Here is a 17,645-nt window from a genome sequence, read left to right as displayed (position 1 = left end):
TCAGCTTCAGTGCTCAAGGGGCAAAAGGGACTGGTGGGGAGTATGTTAATAAAGGCCCAATGCTGTCAAACCATCAAACCTTTTCAGAAGCTACAAATCTAGATTTTTATGTGAAATTTCCCTATCTTCACATGTTAAACCATAATTATGTAAAAAACAAACAAACAAACATAAGCATATGAGCTGTGTCTATTCAAGCAAAACCCCATCTGAACACCAGATCTGGCCACCTAGAAATGTCAGTATGCAGCTGCTGTATCAAATCAGTGGGTACTCAACACCATCTACCAGCCTCTGCAATAGGGACTATTTGTCTAAAAAGTGCTAGCTTGGCCCCTCAGTGCCAACTCTGACATTAAAGGGTAAAGGACTACATCCAACGGACATTGAGTTTCCAGCTGCAAACACCAACACTTTGTCAAAATCTGCTTGCTACTTCTCCATCCTGCCATCCGCCCATTAGGGAGACTGCCATCAGTCTCCCTAATGACAAAAATAATTAACACATTCATATAGAATCATAGAACGAAAGAGCTTTAATTTATCCATCTATTTCAGGGTCATCCCTGTTATCAATATATGACAAGTTAATGGGTCTTAATTTAAAAAGCAGCAGTAAAGCAATTTAGGAAACTGAGGGATTATTATGAGTCCTAGCTGTGACAGCGTGTTTTGTGCACCACAGAAGGTAACAGATTTGCTTTCCATAGTATCTCAGATCCATCATGTGAAACTACCTGCTCTTGGTGGTAGAGGGACTTGCTCTTGTCTTTTGTAATAAGTACCTGGGTTTGCTAGCTGCTCCCTGAATTTCAACACAATGCACTATGGGGATTAGGCAAGAGTATGAGAACTAGGCAGGGTAAGAGGGTATTGGCAGGGCTGACTGTGGGCTAAGGATCATGGCCCAGAAACACTAATTAGCCAAAGGTCAAGGCAAAACTGTACATCAGAGCATTTACAACCTCTCTCTGCCCTACCCCAAACCCAGTAAGCTTCTAAGCCTTGTGGATTTTATTTCAGAAATATTTCTCAAATGCAGATCCTCTTTGTCATTACTTTCTGGCACTCAAAATTTCTTCCCTAAAATAGTGCAAAAGCCACCTTGGAACTAGTCTCCCTGCTTCATCTTATTCATTTGGACTAGGTGCCTCCTTCTTAAAACATCTTGCATCTTCCAAAGCAGAAATTAAAAATGGCCCACCCAACAAACACGTTTATTTTGGCTCACCGAGTGTTTATCACAATGCTGAATTCATTTTATGCATTACATTAATATATGGATTTCTGGAAAGAATGGATTCATATTCCCAGGCGACAACACTGAGATGGAGTTACCCCCTTTGAGGGCTTGAATGACTCACCAGGTGGTCTCAAGCCCCGCCACTCCCTGTTACCACCCGGTCTGGGTCCGCTGGCATTAGAGTTTGTAAGCCATGGCAAATAGGACACCTGAGGTTGGAAAAACAGAAAACGGGAATCTAGGACACAGAAATATTCCAACAAAATATTCAGTTGTTTGTCGCATCTTGGGACATGAGTGTTGAGTGCTCACCAGAGAGCACAGGTGCAGGGTATATCCAGAGAGAAGGGCAAAGTTCATTGGAAAAGGACGCAGGACACAGGCTTCATTGCCTTGCATTTTGTCACAAGATAAGAAATTGAGCCTTCCTACAAAAGAAAGAAGCACAGCACGTGCCTCAGAACTAGGTCATCTTTAAACTTGACCTAAATGGCATCAGCTCAGAGTGGCCCCTTGGAAATCCATGGAAGCCAGAAAAGAGGGACAAGGAGGAAGACAGCATCGTTCAGTTTTCCTGCTGTGCTTTGAGTATTGCAATGTCTGCACATAAAGTCCTTTGAAATGTCTGAATCAGAGAGTGAATTCACAGGCCAATCTTCTACCATGTTGTTAAATATGTTTAGCTTCTGATTTTGAGATCTGGGGACATGGTTAACATAAATTTTTGGCCCAGGAGCTGTTTGGTCCCCAGACAGTGGGATACCACAGTATAATCTCCCAGGCCTGATAATAACAGTCCTAAGGCTCCTTGAAGTTGGCCTCGGAAGTACATTCAGTCTCCCTGCCAGGAGCTTTTGTGCTGCCCTTCTCCCCTCCTCTGCCTTGTCTAGCCCCCAGCCCTCTGCCCGGGGCCTGTGGCCCATTTGGCCTCTGCATAGCTCTTTTTGGGTCCATGTGAAACAGAAAGAGAGCAAAAGTGGAGCTCAAATTAAACAGAGCTATGCAGGATAGTAGCCAATAAGTGCCCTGAGCAACTTGAGGTGTTTCTCACCTTCATTTGCTTCTTAGTACTCAGGTTTGCCAAAGGTCAGAAGCAAAAGCCTGGGAGTTATTATTACACAGAACAGATGTGAACCTGGTCAGCTTCTGAGTAAGAAAAAGCCCTTTACACATGATTTTCCTGAGGTCAGCTCAGCCTCCAAATCCCACCACCCTCCTAGAATCCCTCAGCTAGTTGGCAAAACACAGAGCAAGTGGAAATAGAGATCTGCCCAGAATAAAAAGTCATTTTGCACAATGGCTAGACATATCCTGGGTGAAAATCATTGCTATAAAATCTGTGTCCTTGATCTACCCTTAATCTTGGCATATCCACGGCCACAACATTGTCTGTCTAAATTCAGATTCTGCTCAACTTTAAATCAATAGTTTTCTGTGCTCAAATACTTTGTATTTTGAGACATGGTCTGTGGAAGTGGTTTAAACCTCTTTTAATGTCAACAATAACCATTTTCTACGTTTTCCTTTCCATTCACTAATTCGATATTTTCACTAAAAGAAATGCCAATAATTTGAGAGTTTGCAGAGTAAAATGCCATAAGCTCCTCCAGATAACAAGCAAGTGAGGTGTCACTGTTATTATTCTGAGCCGAGAGGAAACACCTTCATGTACTGGAGGCCTGGAATCAGTCACTGCCTGCCCGGAGCACAGATAGAGCAGGTGTTGGTTATAATTGCTTCTAGACTTCCTGCCATGGTCAGTTGAAAGTCAAACCCGTAAATGCTGCCTGACTACAATAAAATTGGAGTACACAGACATTTTTGCATCACTGCCTGGTGAAAATATACTGACTGGGGTGGGCCGAAATGGATGCAGATGCATAAGGAGGAGATGCTGCTGGAATAGCAATGAGCAAACTGTCAGTCTTTGCTGCCTTTTCTTATCTTCCTTTTTTTTATTTCCAGGAGCCAAACAGATGACAGTTCTGTGAGGAAAAGGATTTATCCATTTCCAGAAGCAGTTTTTTCTTTGATCCTTCTGAGAGCAAGTCGGTAGAAGCCATCTAAAAAACCTGGGTCTTCACTAAGGATATTTCCTGGCAGCCCCATGCTTTCAAGCCCCTTTGGCATTGAAACATGAGTCTATATGGTACAGTCACCCCTCTGAGGTTCTCTTTCCTTCCTAGGAACCCAGGATGGTAGCTTAAACAAGCTCAATTATTACTTACAGATCCTGCAAGGTCCCAAGGAGACAATGATGTAGAATGACTGCCTAATTGCAAGCATGGTCTGATACTGGGTAGAATAACAATAACAACAACAACAATAATGATAATAGATATTATTTATTCGTTGCTGACAATGTGCCAGGCAAAGTTCTAAGCCACCCATAAACAACAATTCATTTATACTTTCAATAACACTATGGTGAACTCTATTCTTAGCCTCACTTTACATATGAGAAATCTATGGCACAGAAAGATTGAGTAACTAGCCAAGGTCACACAGTAGGAAAGTGGAAAGGCAGGGATTTGAGCACAGCCAACCTGGCTGCCAAGCTGGTCTCGATGCTGCACTGCCTACAGCCTCTAGGCAGGACACAATGAGTGAAGCAAATCAGGTATAAAATAGCAGGGAGTTGTGGAAACTGGAGTAAACTAGCATGGGCATGCTCTGACTTAAATGAAGCAGTTTCTACTCAGATCCAAAGTGGAATACATTTTTTTTTCAAGACACTGGAAATCTGGATGTTATGTGAAATGTGGAAAAGTATGTGAGCCAAACCAAGCTAAGCTCAAATGGTGCTGCTCTATGTGCCACTATTTTATCACCATCACCAGTGGTCAGAAGTCTGGTTCCAGGACATTTTCTAGAAGGCCTCCTATGACTCCCCATTTCCCTGGATACATCCAAAACAACATTCACAAGGAAATCCCAAGCACTGATGCAGTCCCGAGGAGTGTCCTTATATAACTCTATGCCTGTCACCCAGTGTCTGGCATACAGTAGATGTTTTGGACTTTGAAAGAAAAAGAGAAAAATGAGCTCAATGCCCTTAGTGCCATAGCTTAAGGAAACAATATTAGGAATTCAAGCAAGTAAGTAAATAAATAGAATTGGGACAGTGGCAATAACAGCCATGGTCTGGGAGTCTGGAGACGGTAAGCCTCTCAATCCTGATACAATTTTGGGTGTGGCCTTAAGCACACCTTCAAGGTTCTTCCCCATCCAAGCCCATGTGGACTTGTGAGACCCAGAGCAGATGCATTCAGATGCACGTGATGAAAAGGTGTTTATCTTTCCAAAGAACTCACCATAGATCCCTTTGAGTTACATAGTGAATTTGCCATGTTTCATCCCAGTGCCCACGATGAGGCTGGGAACTTAAGGCCCAGGTATCCTCAGTCCATCAGCATTAATCATGTTAACAAGGAGAGTGAACTCATGCCCAATCCTGAAGAGTTGCTATGGCAGAAGGGGCTGTGTTAAGGGGAGGAGGGCAAGTCCAAGGGGCCTGAAACACTGAGTTCCCGGGAACAAGAGAGCTCAGTCACCATGACCACTTCTTTCTGAGACAGCCACTGTGAGATTTTACATCAAGTTCAATACATTTTAAGCAAATGCCAAGGGAGCACTCCACCTACCTGGTCCAGAGCAGCCTCCCTTCTCTAGATACGCATGGCACCTGGGATCCAAGTGCATAGCTCAGAACTCTCTTGTCTTCGGCTGAATCCTGCTTACTAAACATTTGTCTAGACAGCAGTCACAACAAAGTAAGTGCGGGTGAACAAGAGAGAGGAGAGGAGTCGTCCCCATTTGACCTGTCTGAGGTCAGGGTCCCTGAAAGTAAGGTATAACAAGGACTTTGTTATGCTCCAGGAGAACCTGGAAGGGAATTGGGGAAGGACGGGATGGGGAGAAGTCAAAAAGAGCATGATGTCAGGATAAGTGACACTCTCCACTTGATCCTGCAGCATAATCCTGGTGTGTGACTTACATCTTGGAGTTTATTGTGATTTGAATTAAAGCATTTGAAGTTTCATGCCCCAGCACAAGTCACATTGCTATAGGCCAAGTTGGGAGGACATGAATTCCTAGGAGCACCACTTCCGGTATACTTGTACTGGAAGCCCAAAGGTAGGTCACTGAAGACAGAAATGGGTGTGGCCCTTAGATGTGGAAGAACACGGATGCTGAAGAGTGATCAAAGGCACCAGAAGTATACCTGGAGGAACACCCGAGTGCTATAGGACCACATTCACAGTCCCTGCCAACCACATTGGATACTCCAAGTAGCCAGAAACCAGGTCTTTTCTTTTCTTTGTGACAGCACCGGTGCTAACATAACTGAGAATAAAGAGACTCTCTGTTGTAATTTTTTGATTAGTCCTTGTGTAACACTTACTTTATGCCAGGCATTGTTCTAGGCATTTTACAAACATTAATTTACTTAAACTCTCAATGCCTCAATTTCTTAAGTAAAATCAAGCTGATAATAGTAACTTCAAAGGCTTGGTGGGAAAGTAAATAACCCACCTAAGGTTACAGAACAAATCTGCCAGAATTTGAACCCAGGCAGTTGGGCTTCTGAATCCATACCCTTAAATGCGGTACTTTTAAGATGAGTGAGGGTTTGTAGAACCATACAGATCCAGGTTTGAGTCCCAGTTTACATCAGTAAAACTGTATGTCATCTCTCTGCCTTTGCTTTCCTATCTTTAAATTGGAGATTAAAAAAATAACAATAACTAATACCCACATCTATATAAGACAGGCCCAGCAGGTGCCAAGGACGTGATAGATACTTGATAAATGTCAGCTATCCTTATAAAAGTAGTCAGTAAAATTGACTGCCTGGTAATCTTTGATAGTGCAGACTGTCCCCAGAACTCTCAGTGGCAGATATGTATAAAAATAAAAATCCAGATCACCCAGGGCATTATTATGGCATTATCTAGTCTAGAGATTACTCCCCAGGGGGTATTTGGCAATGTCTGGAAACACTTTTTGGTCATCACTTGAGGGAGAGGTGTTACTGGCCTCCAGGGGATAGAGGGCAGGGATGTTGCTGAACATACTACAGAGCACAGCATGGAACCTCAACAAAGAGCTATCCTGCTGGTAGTGTCAATATTTCAAACCCTAACCTTTTGTAGATGGAGAAACTAAGGCACAGGTGACTCATTGTGGTTGCACAGTCCAATTGCACATCCAGCATTCTATACAGAAGTCTCTTGATGTCCACAGAACTGGAAACAGTGCCTGCTTGGAGGACTCAGAAGTTTGTTTGAGAATCATATAAGTCCTAAAAGTAAAAGCCCTTTCCTAAATGTAGCATGCCACATGAAGGTGAAAGCTTATTATCCATGCTCTTTTAAAATATGTAAATAGATCTTGTATTAGGTCAGGTAATTTTCCAGCAACTGTATCTGAGGCTTCAGGCAGTGGCATCTTTATACAACCTGAAAAAGTTCTCCCCCATGGTATGAGCAGCATTAGAAAGCTCCAGGTTTCGTTTATCCACCACTAAGCTAATCCCCGCATGATTAATAAGGTGCTGACAGATGCTAGGCTATAAATTTATCCACATCACATCTGTTATGCCTGTGGTGTAATAGGGTTTAGAACACAGGAACAGGTATACCTGTCTCACTCTCTCCACCATACAGGAAACAAGATTCCCCAATTTGGTTTTCACCACTTCCTGCCATTCCAAGGGCACATGGCATTATACTGCACTTTACCTCAAATCTCTGCAAATTGCCATCCAACATTCCACTACAGCATGGGAATTCAGGCTCTGGAGAAACACCCCCGGCCTTGCCATGCTCACAGCAGAGGTCTAGGCAGAGCCCCTACCAAGACAATCAACCCACACCTCTCACACCATAAAGAGGACTAGAAACAAGATTCGAGAAGCTTCTTGTCAAGAGCAGATCTCATCTTCGCTGCCTCCCCAGAGTGACAAGGCACGTGCTGCTGACAAGGAAGAAGGCCTATTCCTGTTCCCTCTGTCTGACACTAGCTAGAGGCCTTTCCACTTGTTATAATTACTGACATGCATGTTGTTCCACCACCCACCCCAACTACCTCATCTAAATCCAAGGGAGATAACCACGTCTTGTTTGCTGTTCTCCCTCCCCTCAGCCCAGGAGCTACTACTGAACAGATAATCAATCACCGTTTATTATACCTTCAGCAGCCTTCAGATGTACTGGGGAAAAAACAAACAAACAACAAACAAACAAACCAGACACCTCCACTGATCCTGCCAGTTTCTGCCAAGTACCCCTTTGTGTATATGGGCATGTGTACACATATGTTCACATACACACAACATACACACAGGGGGGCTTCTGCACATTTTTTGCCTTCATGATTGCAGTCAGAGTGGGGGGGAATAATGAAAGATGAATGGGAGTAAGGGTCCTTTACTCCCTCATTTTCCCATAACAACTAACCATAAACCAATTTATACTCTTTTTTCCTTTCTTTCCAAAATAATAATAATGATAAAAGCAGCTGTCAGTGCTTCCATAGTCAAGGCTCAATTTCAAGTACATTATAAAGACGATGTCTAAATGGCATCTCTCTGAGGAAGGCTTTCTTTCTATTTTCTTTCTTTCTTTTTTTTTTTTTAATTTTTTCAGTGTCAAAGAAGGCTTTCTTATTGGCCACTTTTTATAGGTCAGAGAGTGAGGATGCAAAGAGGTTAAGTTATATGGCCAAGATCACACAGGAAATGGGGGAGACTGGATTTGAGCTCACATCCTTAAACTCCAGGGTTCATACTCTTCATCATCACACTTTGTTTACTGAATCATTGGAAGTTTGGTTAGTAACAACATAGTGGGACCATTTAAAAGTGTGTAACTTGTAGTTTTAGCATTGGTTTACTTCTAGAAGACATTATTTGGTTCTAGAAAGCTCTATATTAATGATAACAATAAATTAAATTATGGGCTAAGTCTGGCATAACGTTTTTAACTAATTTATAAAATCTACACATTAGTTTTTCTCATAGTTAATAGGGGGCTAAATTGAGACTTCCTTAGAAGCCTGTAAGTTGGAAAGAAGGTTGACAAGAACACATATTTACATAAGACCCGAACCAAACCCATTTGAATTCAAAGAGAAGGCAGATATATTATCTGGTGTTCCCTAGGGGTGAAGTCAACCAGCTTCTCTGTTCCTCAATGAAGAAGGTATTGAACAAAATTGTTCACACATGAAAAAGAAAAAGTTGATTCTAGGAAAGAATTTGGTGGCAAGGACCTTTGGTTGGAACATCTGTACCTATAGTCCCTCCAAGATGACAGGTCATCCAAGGGCCCTGGAACCTTATGAAGGGTCTTTAGCTTCTGAAACTGATAGTCTTGTGAGCAGCAGTAGGGAAGCCAATTACCAAGACACCAGGACCTTTTGGTGCAAACCCACTTATGTCCCCTAAAGTGTGGGGTTTCCCATGCCAGAGACAATCCACACCATGGGCTGCAGAATGCCCCTCAGCAAAATGAACAGACTACCTAGTCAAGGAAGCTGAGAACATTAAAGTCTGCCATGAAGAGAAACACAAGGTAGGCTGGTTCTCCTTGAATTAGCCATCTGGACTCTCCACAGAAATATTCTAGCTGGCTGGTCAAGTTTGGTGTTCCTTCAGCAAAAGCAATTCTTTCTTTACAAGAAAACTACCAAACACTGTGCAAAGACAATTTATGGCTCTACGAACTCCTCTCAACAACCCTGCAATGAGATGATCAGCTCAGGAAAGCCCAGGTTATCCTGTAGTAACAGATTAACCTGAAATCTCAGTAGCTTAAAATTTTTAAAGTTGATTCCTTGTTTCTGCAAATTATAATGCCAACCAGACAGTCCTGCAGGAGAGCCATGCTGCATGCAATAACTCAACAATTCAGGTTCCATCACATTCTGGGCATAACTGTCTCAAAATTTGGCTTTTAGGTCACTGAAGCAGGAAAGTAGAGAACTGTAATGTATGATCAGCTCTTACTTAAATGCTTTGGTATTTTTGCTTATAGCCCATTGGTCAGAGCTAATCATACACCCCACACTCACATATCAATTGCATGGACACAAGAAAAGGTAGTACATAAGAAATATCTTTGCCATGTGTGGTGTGTACCAACCATTCCTTCCCACCAACCCAAAACTTATGTTCAGAAACTCGTGCTGATTTTTGGAAAATTTTAGAAGATAAATTGGTATGTTATATGTTAATGAAACTATACTTCTCCTAATTGTATTATGTCATTTTCTATAATCTTGTTACTCCAGTATCAAACTTAAGGTTAGAAATATATTTAAGCTCCATATCCATAAGCAATAAGATCATTAAAATTCTTTGGGCACTATTACTTAAAAAAAGGGAAAAAATATCTGTCCAATTACTTTCAGCAGGGAAAATTTGCCGGAGCTTATAGCCTAACATTTAATTGCCCCCTTTTTTTTTTTTTTTTTTTTTGCATTGGTGAATCATTTTGAGCTTATGATAATTTCAAAATAAATATTTTTCAAAGCCTCAGGGCATTCATTGTATAATGATCATTTGAAAGATTTCTTGGCTATAGGATTCTCAAAAGAATAAAAGGCTGTCCACAGCATCAGTTATTTCTATATTAAAAAGATGAAATTGCTCATTAAGTGGAACAAGTCAATTTCTTTCATCAGCCTAACTGCCCATTTTAGCAAAGATTCAATCTCTGAATTAAGCAAATGACTATACATTTCAAAGTCAATAACTATACTCTATTTCCTTTAACATGAACATCTTACACATCTAATAAACAGTGTCAACCTCTTTGCTGTGCCTTTTCCTGAGCAAACTGACGACAGAGTTTTATTATTGCTGTGCAGTTTGTGTTTTTGTTTTCTTCAAGCAATGTATTTGTGTGTTTTAGCTAAAGTCCTGCATGTCATGACATGCACATTTTTAAAAGAGCCATAGTTCACTTAACAATAAAATACAAAATGCTCATATTTCTGTTTGCATATTTGCAATTTCCCTAAGGAGACTTGTTTCTTTCTGTGGTAAAATCAAGTCCAATGCTATGAACAATGTTAGGTCTGTGGGAGTTGGTGGACAATCTGAGGATAGAACCCACGGAATTTCCCATTTCTTTTTTCCAGTGAAATTCTTGGAGCCGGAGGCTGGAGAGAAGGGGTAGAGTAGAAGGAGTGGGGAGGGTGTAGAAAGAGGTGACCCTAAGAGCATTTCAAATTCTACAATGAATGCAAAAAGTAATCAGAATGAGATACTTGGAGATTCAATTCTTTAGAGAAAGATTCAAATTCATTTGTCCCTTACAAGGCCCAAAGGAAAAAAACCATTATTAATTTAGGCAATTAGAGAACTTTGAAAGCAATATCCAGTATGCTTTAAAAAAAAAAAAAAAAAAAAAACAGAAAACTTATCCCAAGAGTGTAGCCCACAGCCAAGGAAAACTTAATTTTTATAGCATTTAGAATGAAAAAAGGTCATTTCTTAGATGCTCTTGACAGAAGACTGTAATTTTAAACTGATAATTTTAATGAGAAGTGGAGTTTTCATAAAAAGGGAGTACATGCTTGAGTGAGTTTGAAATGAAATTAGAGGTGCATGTTCTGCCCATCATGGCATTTCCAAATGAATTGGTGGATCCAATATATTGCTTCTTACTCTACCACATTCCCACTGGAAAATTCCAAAGCCTCAGTGCCTACATCTGCTTCTTCTGCTTTCTCAACAACATCAAACAAAACATTTTACCGCTTCCTCACATGGGAGGCTTTGGCTGCCTGAGAAGCGTGATCCATAGGCTATTTCTCTTTTGTGACTCATAAACAGAGAAAGCATCACATGGCGACACTTCTCAGAATCAGGGCAGAGACGAGGGCTGCAAGCTGAGAAAGGGTCCTCGGGGAGCAGGCCCAGAGTGTGGAGTCATGGGAGACTTTTGATGCATCTTGCTTGTTCTGCAGTCCACGTGAACAGATTCAGGAAGTCACATGAAGAGTTTTGGCCACTTGTACCATAATGTCCAGAGGGTGGTTTTCAGTCTCATCATCCAAACTTTGGAATCATCAGAGAGCCAAAAAGGCATCTGTGTCCCATCCCCATAAAGACTGATTTCACTGGCCTTCACAGCAACTTGAGTGTTTAGACTTTTTAAGCTCCCTAGATGATTCTCCTGTTTGGCCAGGGCTGAGAACGATGGTGTCACTTTCTGGAAAGGAATATCAACAGAAAGCTACAGGAAAGGCCCTTGTCAGGAGGCTGGTAAGTAAGGGGTGAAGCAGCACAAGGGAAACCTAGAGGACGGGCAGAAGGAGGCCTTTGAACTATGTTAGGATAAACACCAAATCCTTGCGAACCACGGGAAGCCAAAGAAAGGTGTAGCACAGAGCGATGTGGCCAGTTCTTCACTGCCATATTTCTGGTACTAAAATAAAAGTTTATTGAACACCTGCATTCAGGGGGAACATCAGAGACTGAGGAGAAAATCAAATGTTGCCTAGAAACTAAGACTTCTCTGGCCAAATTTAACAAGTCTCCCTTTGGGTAACAGAGGGGTCAGAAGTCATTCATCTCTATTTGGGCAATAAGCAATGCTTTCATTCATAACCTACTACCACAACCATGCCTCATTCCCCTCAGTGTCCTCCTTCCCTACCATAATAACTCATTCAAGAGTGCCATGCTTCCCTTAAAAATAAACAAACACCTTCTGTCTCCATTCTGGCACAGTTTCAGCTTATTTAGCATGATAACATATGTCATCTGTTTCCTAAACAATCTAACATGGTCATGGCATGATGGGATTGGTAATTTGGGTAAATGAGAAGCAGCCTGCCATCAGGACAATCATAAGGACATTGGATTTGCTGTCAGTACGTACTTCGGTGTGTTCTTTCTCTTGTCCCTGGAAAATAAACACAGTAAAAGAGGGTAAGATTTCCAGCCACAAGCCCTTCTAAAATATCAAAGTAATTGAAACTGCTCACCTTTAATCACCCTGTTCATTTGGCAAACAGCAAGTAGATGTTAACCATGTGAGACACATGGCGGGTTTATTAAAAAGATGTAGAAATGGATCCTGCCAGCAAGGGGTTTCCAGCCTCATGTGAGAGACGAGATTATGAATCATGGGAAATTAGATAACAACTCCAGGAGGAACAAGAAGAAAAATCACAAGGCAAGATGTGGCTGAGCACCACTTCATCTGTCCACCCACACATGAAAAAAAGCTTTGCCAACATTAACTGCAAAAAGTCACTGTTGCTATCAATCAACAATTTCTGTTTCATCCTGTACAGGTCAAGGAGTTTCACAAAGAGCTTTCTGGGTCCTTAGGTCACTTCATTACAGGATGACATTCTCTTTGGTTGAAAGAGAAACATCAAAGGGACTCCTGCTTTTTAGACAACTTGCTGTCCAAGAATGACACCTGTTTTTTCTAAGAAAGGCTCAGCTAAAGCCTTTCAGGTAACAACACAATACAGAATGAACACTGTGTGGACCACAGAATCCAGAAATACTCACACTCCCAATACCACCTGGAGTGAATACCAGTTTCCTCCACTTACCCATTTGTTCATTGAGCCAGTCCTTCAACAAATATTTACTGAGCCATCACTGCTCACCAAAGGAGAATAAGGCCAACACATTGGACCTGAATTTGAGCTCGAGAACTGCCAATCTAATGAAGAGATTTCTACAAGGAATATGGGAGAACAGGAGGTACTGAAAGGAACCTAGGTGATGCCTTATAGACATGAGAGATGGAACTCTGAAGCTAGATACACTTTGGTCTTTTCTAGAGAGCCCCCGAGCCAGGGTAACATCTGTACACCTTCCCTGAAGTAAGCAAACAAAGTTGTCCTACATCGGGTTCCATGCGTGATTCTGTCCCCACCATGGGAAGATCCAGTCTTGGTCTTGGCCCTGAATCTGAGAACCACTAGGGGAGAACCCAAGGATAGCAGACCACTCAGCCTGCTTTGTTCGGCCTAATACTCCTTCCCTGCTCTAGGTCTACTCATTCACTCATTCATTCATTCACTCCCATGAACACTATTCAGCACAGTGCCTCCAATTGCTTTATGGGCCTGAAGTTCCATTAATGCTCACTACACACCTACTGACTTTTCCAATGTCTCAGGAAGAAAAATGGGCATGAAGATTCTCACTGTTACTTTTTGTCCTTGAGTAGGTCCCACATTCTCAGAAAGATAAATTTCATATTACTACCAGAAATGGGACATGTAACACTTACAAAATTCTAATGGGAAGTGTGTTCTAAAACAGTGCCAGCTTTCTGCCCCATGTTACCCTAAAGAATAGAGAGGGAACAGACTCAGGTAGTTACCAGCAGTCCAGGCTGATCTGAGGGGGATGGGTAGTCTGAAGTGAAAAATAAAAACTCGCTCTTTACTCCCCACTCTTCTCCTTTCTTTCTTTTTTTTTTTTAAAGATTTTATTTATTTATTTGACAGAGAGAGAGATCACAAGTAGGCAGAGAGACAGACAGAGAGAGATGAGGAGAAGCAGGTTCCCTGCTGAGCAGAGAGCACAATGCGGGACTCAATCCCAGGCCCCTGGTATCATGACCTGAGCCGAAGGCAGAGGCTTCACCCACTGAGCCACCCAGGTGCCCGCTTCTCCTTCCTTTCTTAATATTTAGTTTCCTAAGGTACAGTAGAGGCTTAGAGGAATAAAACCAGAACAATGAATGTGGACCACAAGGAGACAGTCTTTAGCCCCCAAACTGGAAAGAGTTAATAATTAAAGGCCATGATCTCCTTGTCCCTAGAGGCATGCAGGCAGATAATAGACAATATACAAGTGTTAAAAAAAAAAAAAAGTATAAGAGGAATTTAAGAAAGAGAAGGACTTTAAGGAAAAGAAGAAAAATAATATTGCCAAGATACATCCATTATGTTTCAGGCACTCTTCTTGGCCTTTATACAATGTCCCATGACAATGCTGAGGAAGATATTATTTCCTGCATTTTGCCTATGAAGCAATTATAGCTCAGAGAGGTTGAATAACACAGCCAAAGCAGCAAACTGGCAACTGGTATGACTCCAAAGCCTATTCTTTTTCCATAACAACATATTGCCTCCTTCGAGGGTCAGAACAGTGGGCTAGATTCATTTGTTCACTCAACAAATGTTTGTTGAGTGCCAACCTTTTGAGCTGGTGCTGGAGATACAAGGATGAATAACAACCTGGATCCGTGTGTAGGATTCCAAGATTTTATAAGGGCCCCCACTGCCTATCCAACTAACTGCATGGATAGGGGATCTGTGGGCTAACACTTCCCCTCCTTCTGCTCCTACCTTCCTATGTTGCCTCCCTAGGTTGCCTTCATCAGCACAGGGTCACCCAAAGGACAAGCCCTGGCTTTCCTCTCTGATTCACCTCTCCCAGAGAAGTATTTCCCAAAGTGCCACCCTTGGAACAGGAGGACTATGGTATGCTTTTTGGATTCAGAGTGTTCTCTGTTCCCAGACATTAGGAACACTCACCACTGGAGGGTCACTGCAAATGAAGAATACAAGAGCAGAGTCTGCTAAGGCTGGAGGGCATCACCAACAGGTCTTGAAAGGGTTTCGTTACTCTGTTTAGGATAAGGGCTTTGAAACTTACTGTGGCCCACAGTAAGAAATACATTTTACATTGCAACTCTATACAAATACCATACACACCCCCCTACACACACAAATGAAGCCAAAGTTTAATAAAACAATATGTATTTTCACTATGTAGGATATACCCTGTTCCTAGTCTATTTTCTTTTAATGTCAGGTCATGACCCTCTAAACCAATTCCATGACTCTACACTTTGAAAAACACCAGTCTAGAGCACAAGAAGCCACTAGAGCTGATTGTTAGGTATTCTAGCCCCACTCTGAATCAGAGGGTCAAGGAAGAGGTCGTGAAATTAGGAATCAAGAGGCTGAGGCTCCAATCCCAGTTTCACTGTTTTCTGGCTGTGTGACCCAGGCCAGTGACCTCCCCTGAGGTAATGTTAAGACCTAATTGTATCAGTCCTTGTGGATACAGACTAGAAACATTGGGGGGGGGGGGCACTCAAATGAAGATCTCAAGGAGAATTTAACAAGGAGATTGTTTGCAGGGACATGTGCAGGGCCAAAGCAAGGCCAAGGAGAGGGAGTATTCACTAAACCCCAAGAGAGAGCCATAGGAAGGGCTACCCACAATCACTGCCAACAGTGGCTGGGCTGGAAAGAAACCATGGCAATAAATTCCCGAATCCCTTCTCATTCTTCCCTCCAATCTCCTACTGGTGCTTCTTATTGGCCAAAACCAACCAGAAGCCAGAGAGTAGGAGAGCCTATTGATGAAATCCTTATAGGTCAACTTCCTGGGAAGAAGAAGTGGATCAAGAGGGGAAAACAGAGATTATCCATCAGCCCCATTCATGTCAAGAGGGGGAGGAGCAACAATAGTTAACTGTACCACCCCTCCCAGTTGCCATATGCAATTCAAGGGTTGGGTGAAGCTCTCACCCCTTTAGCCCTTATAGTTTTCCCACCCATTTTCTGAGATATTTAATTGTGTCTGTTATAAGTATGGATCAGACTGACCAGAGGCCTCAGGGAGTTCATAGAATCAGTTGAAGAAAAAAGGCACCACATAAGGACTGTTGTATAAAACATGAAGTGGAGGGTGCCAAAACCATGTGTTTGTCAAGTACTCTGTGGGAAATGAGAAAGAATCAGAGCAGATCATGGCATCTGGGAAGTGGTCTGACATTCACAGTTAGATCATGTTTTCCTTCTGTTGATTATAAAAGACCTCATGGAACACCAACATCAGACAAGGTCATTCTGGCATGACAAAATTAAACAAAAACAAGGTTACTGTACAATCCACATGACACCTGATGTCCCCTTCTCATGGCTGAGATGACTGAGTACTACTTCTTCACCAAGCAGAGCTTTGTCCTACCTCTAGTCTGCCCTCCCCATTAATCACAATTATTAAGATACCTAATCATAAATTCATTCCTACTTTCTGACAGCACCAATTAGAACACCCACTTCCTTATACTCTCCCCAAAACTGTCGAACCAAAGGCCAAACTTTAATATAGTTTTTCCTAATATGCTGCTATTGGGACACCCCACCATTTCCCATGGCCCTTCTCTCACTGAATTGAGGAAGAGACCCAAACTATTACCAGGTGTGTTCCTGGTGGTCTTTGACTAAAGGATTGCCACTAAGGAAAAGAAATGGATTTTATAACAAAGATCCAGGGCAGCCTTATGGAAGGCTTGGGTCTAGAGATGGGCAGAGGCGATAGTCTTATACTTCTGGGCAGTGGAATATCCAAGCACAGCAACAGAGGTGAAGGAGCCTGTTTCTACAAAGGAAGAAGAGGCTTGGCCAGAACACCATAAAGAAAAAGATGAAGATCTTGGAAAATCAGACTGTACGCTCAGCCGGGAGATGATAAAAACAGCACTTTGAAAAAAATCCTCCTAATAGGTCTGTCCAGAAAGAACTGAGATGAGAGAAACACCGGAGACAGAAAATCCAATGAGGAGTCTGGAGAAAGGAGTGAGCTGGAGGGTTCAGGGCCCACTCCGTGTCTTGTGGAGACCTCGGAAGATACTCTCCCTCCTTCTCTGCAAATTCAACATGTTCTTGTGCAGCGAAGTTCCTTTCTGAGCAGCTCCAAGTCTCGGGTTTGTTTGCTGGTCCCAAAATGGAAGTCGTAAATCTCCTTTTCCATGGCCAAAAAGCACTTAAAGGAAGACATTAAAGAGCAGTTGAGATTGCTACTTTAAGAAACATTATACACAGATGTCTGAGGATGAAATTAATCCAGAGTTTGTGGATTAAATTCTCCTTTAGTCATACAAGATGTACTCTTAACTAATGAAAAATGTTTTGGTGGAATACACTTGATTTCATAAGAAGAAAATATTTGGGGGTGGGATTTGTTCAAATGCATTTTCTTAGTGCTTCCTCCAAAGGACCTTGAATATGAAGGAAAAACTAAATGCAAGCTAAGTGTGAGTGATAACCAATTTCTGGTTCATAATATTTTATTTAACAATATCAAGTTCATCTGACATTTGGGAGAAAAACTTTTAATTCCAGTAGGTACCTAATCAGCCCTCAGCAGACACTCTGAATGCCCTAATTAGCACCTATGAAAAGTGGCTCAAACTTGAACTACAAAAAACTAAATAATAATTTTGGAATTTGCCATGCTTCAAAGTAAACTCCTTCCCTACCCCAAGCTGACAAGGATGTCTGCTGGGTTTCATGAATGTTGCATACCATGTGTAATCGTGTTAGATAATCACAACTCTCTCAAACCCCATATCCAATGATAAATGAACTGTGGCAAGCTCAGTTTTGCGTCTTC

The sequence above is a fragment of the Mustela nivalis genome (assembly GCF_964662115.1).
Source record: "Mustela nivalis genome assembly, chromosome: 18".
NCBI lineage: Eukaryota > Metazoa > Chordata > Mammalia > Carnivora > Mustelidae > Mustela > Mustela nivalis.
The sequence above is the reverse complement of the archived record's forward strand: the minus strand, read 5'-3'. Positions refer to the sequence as shown.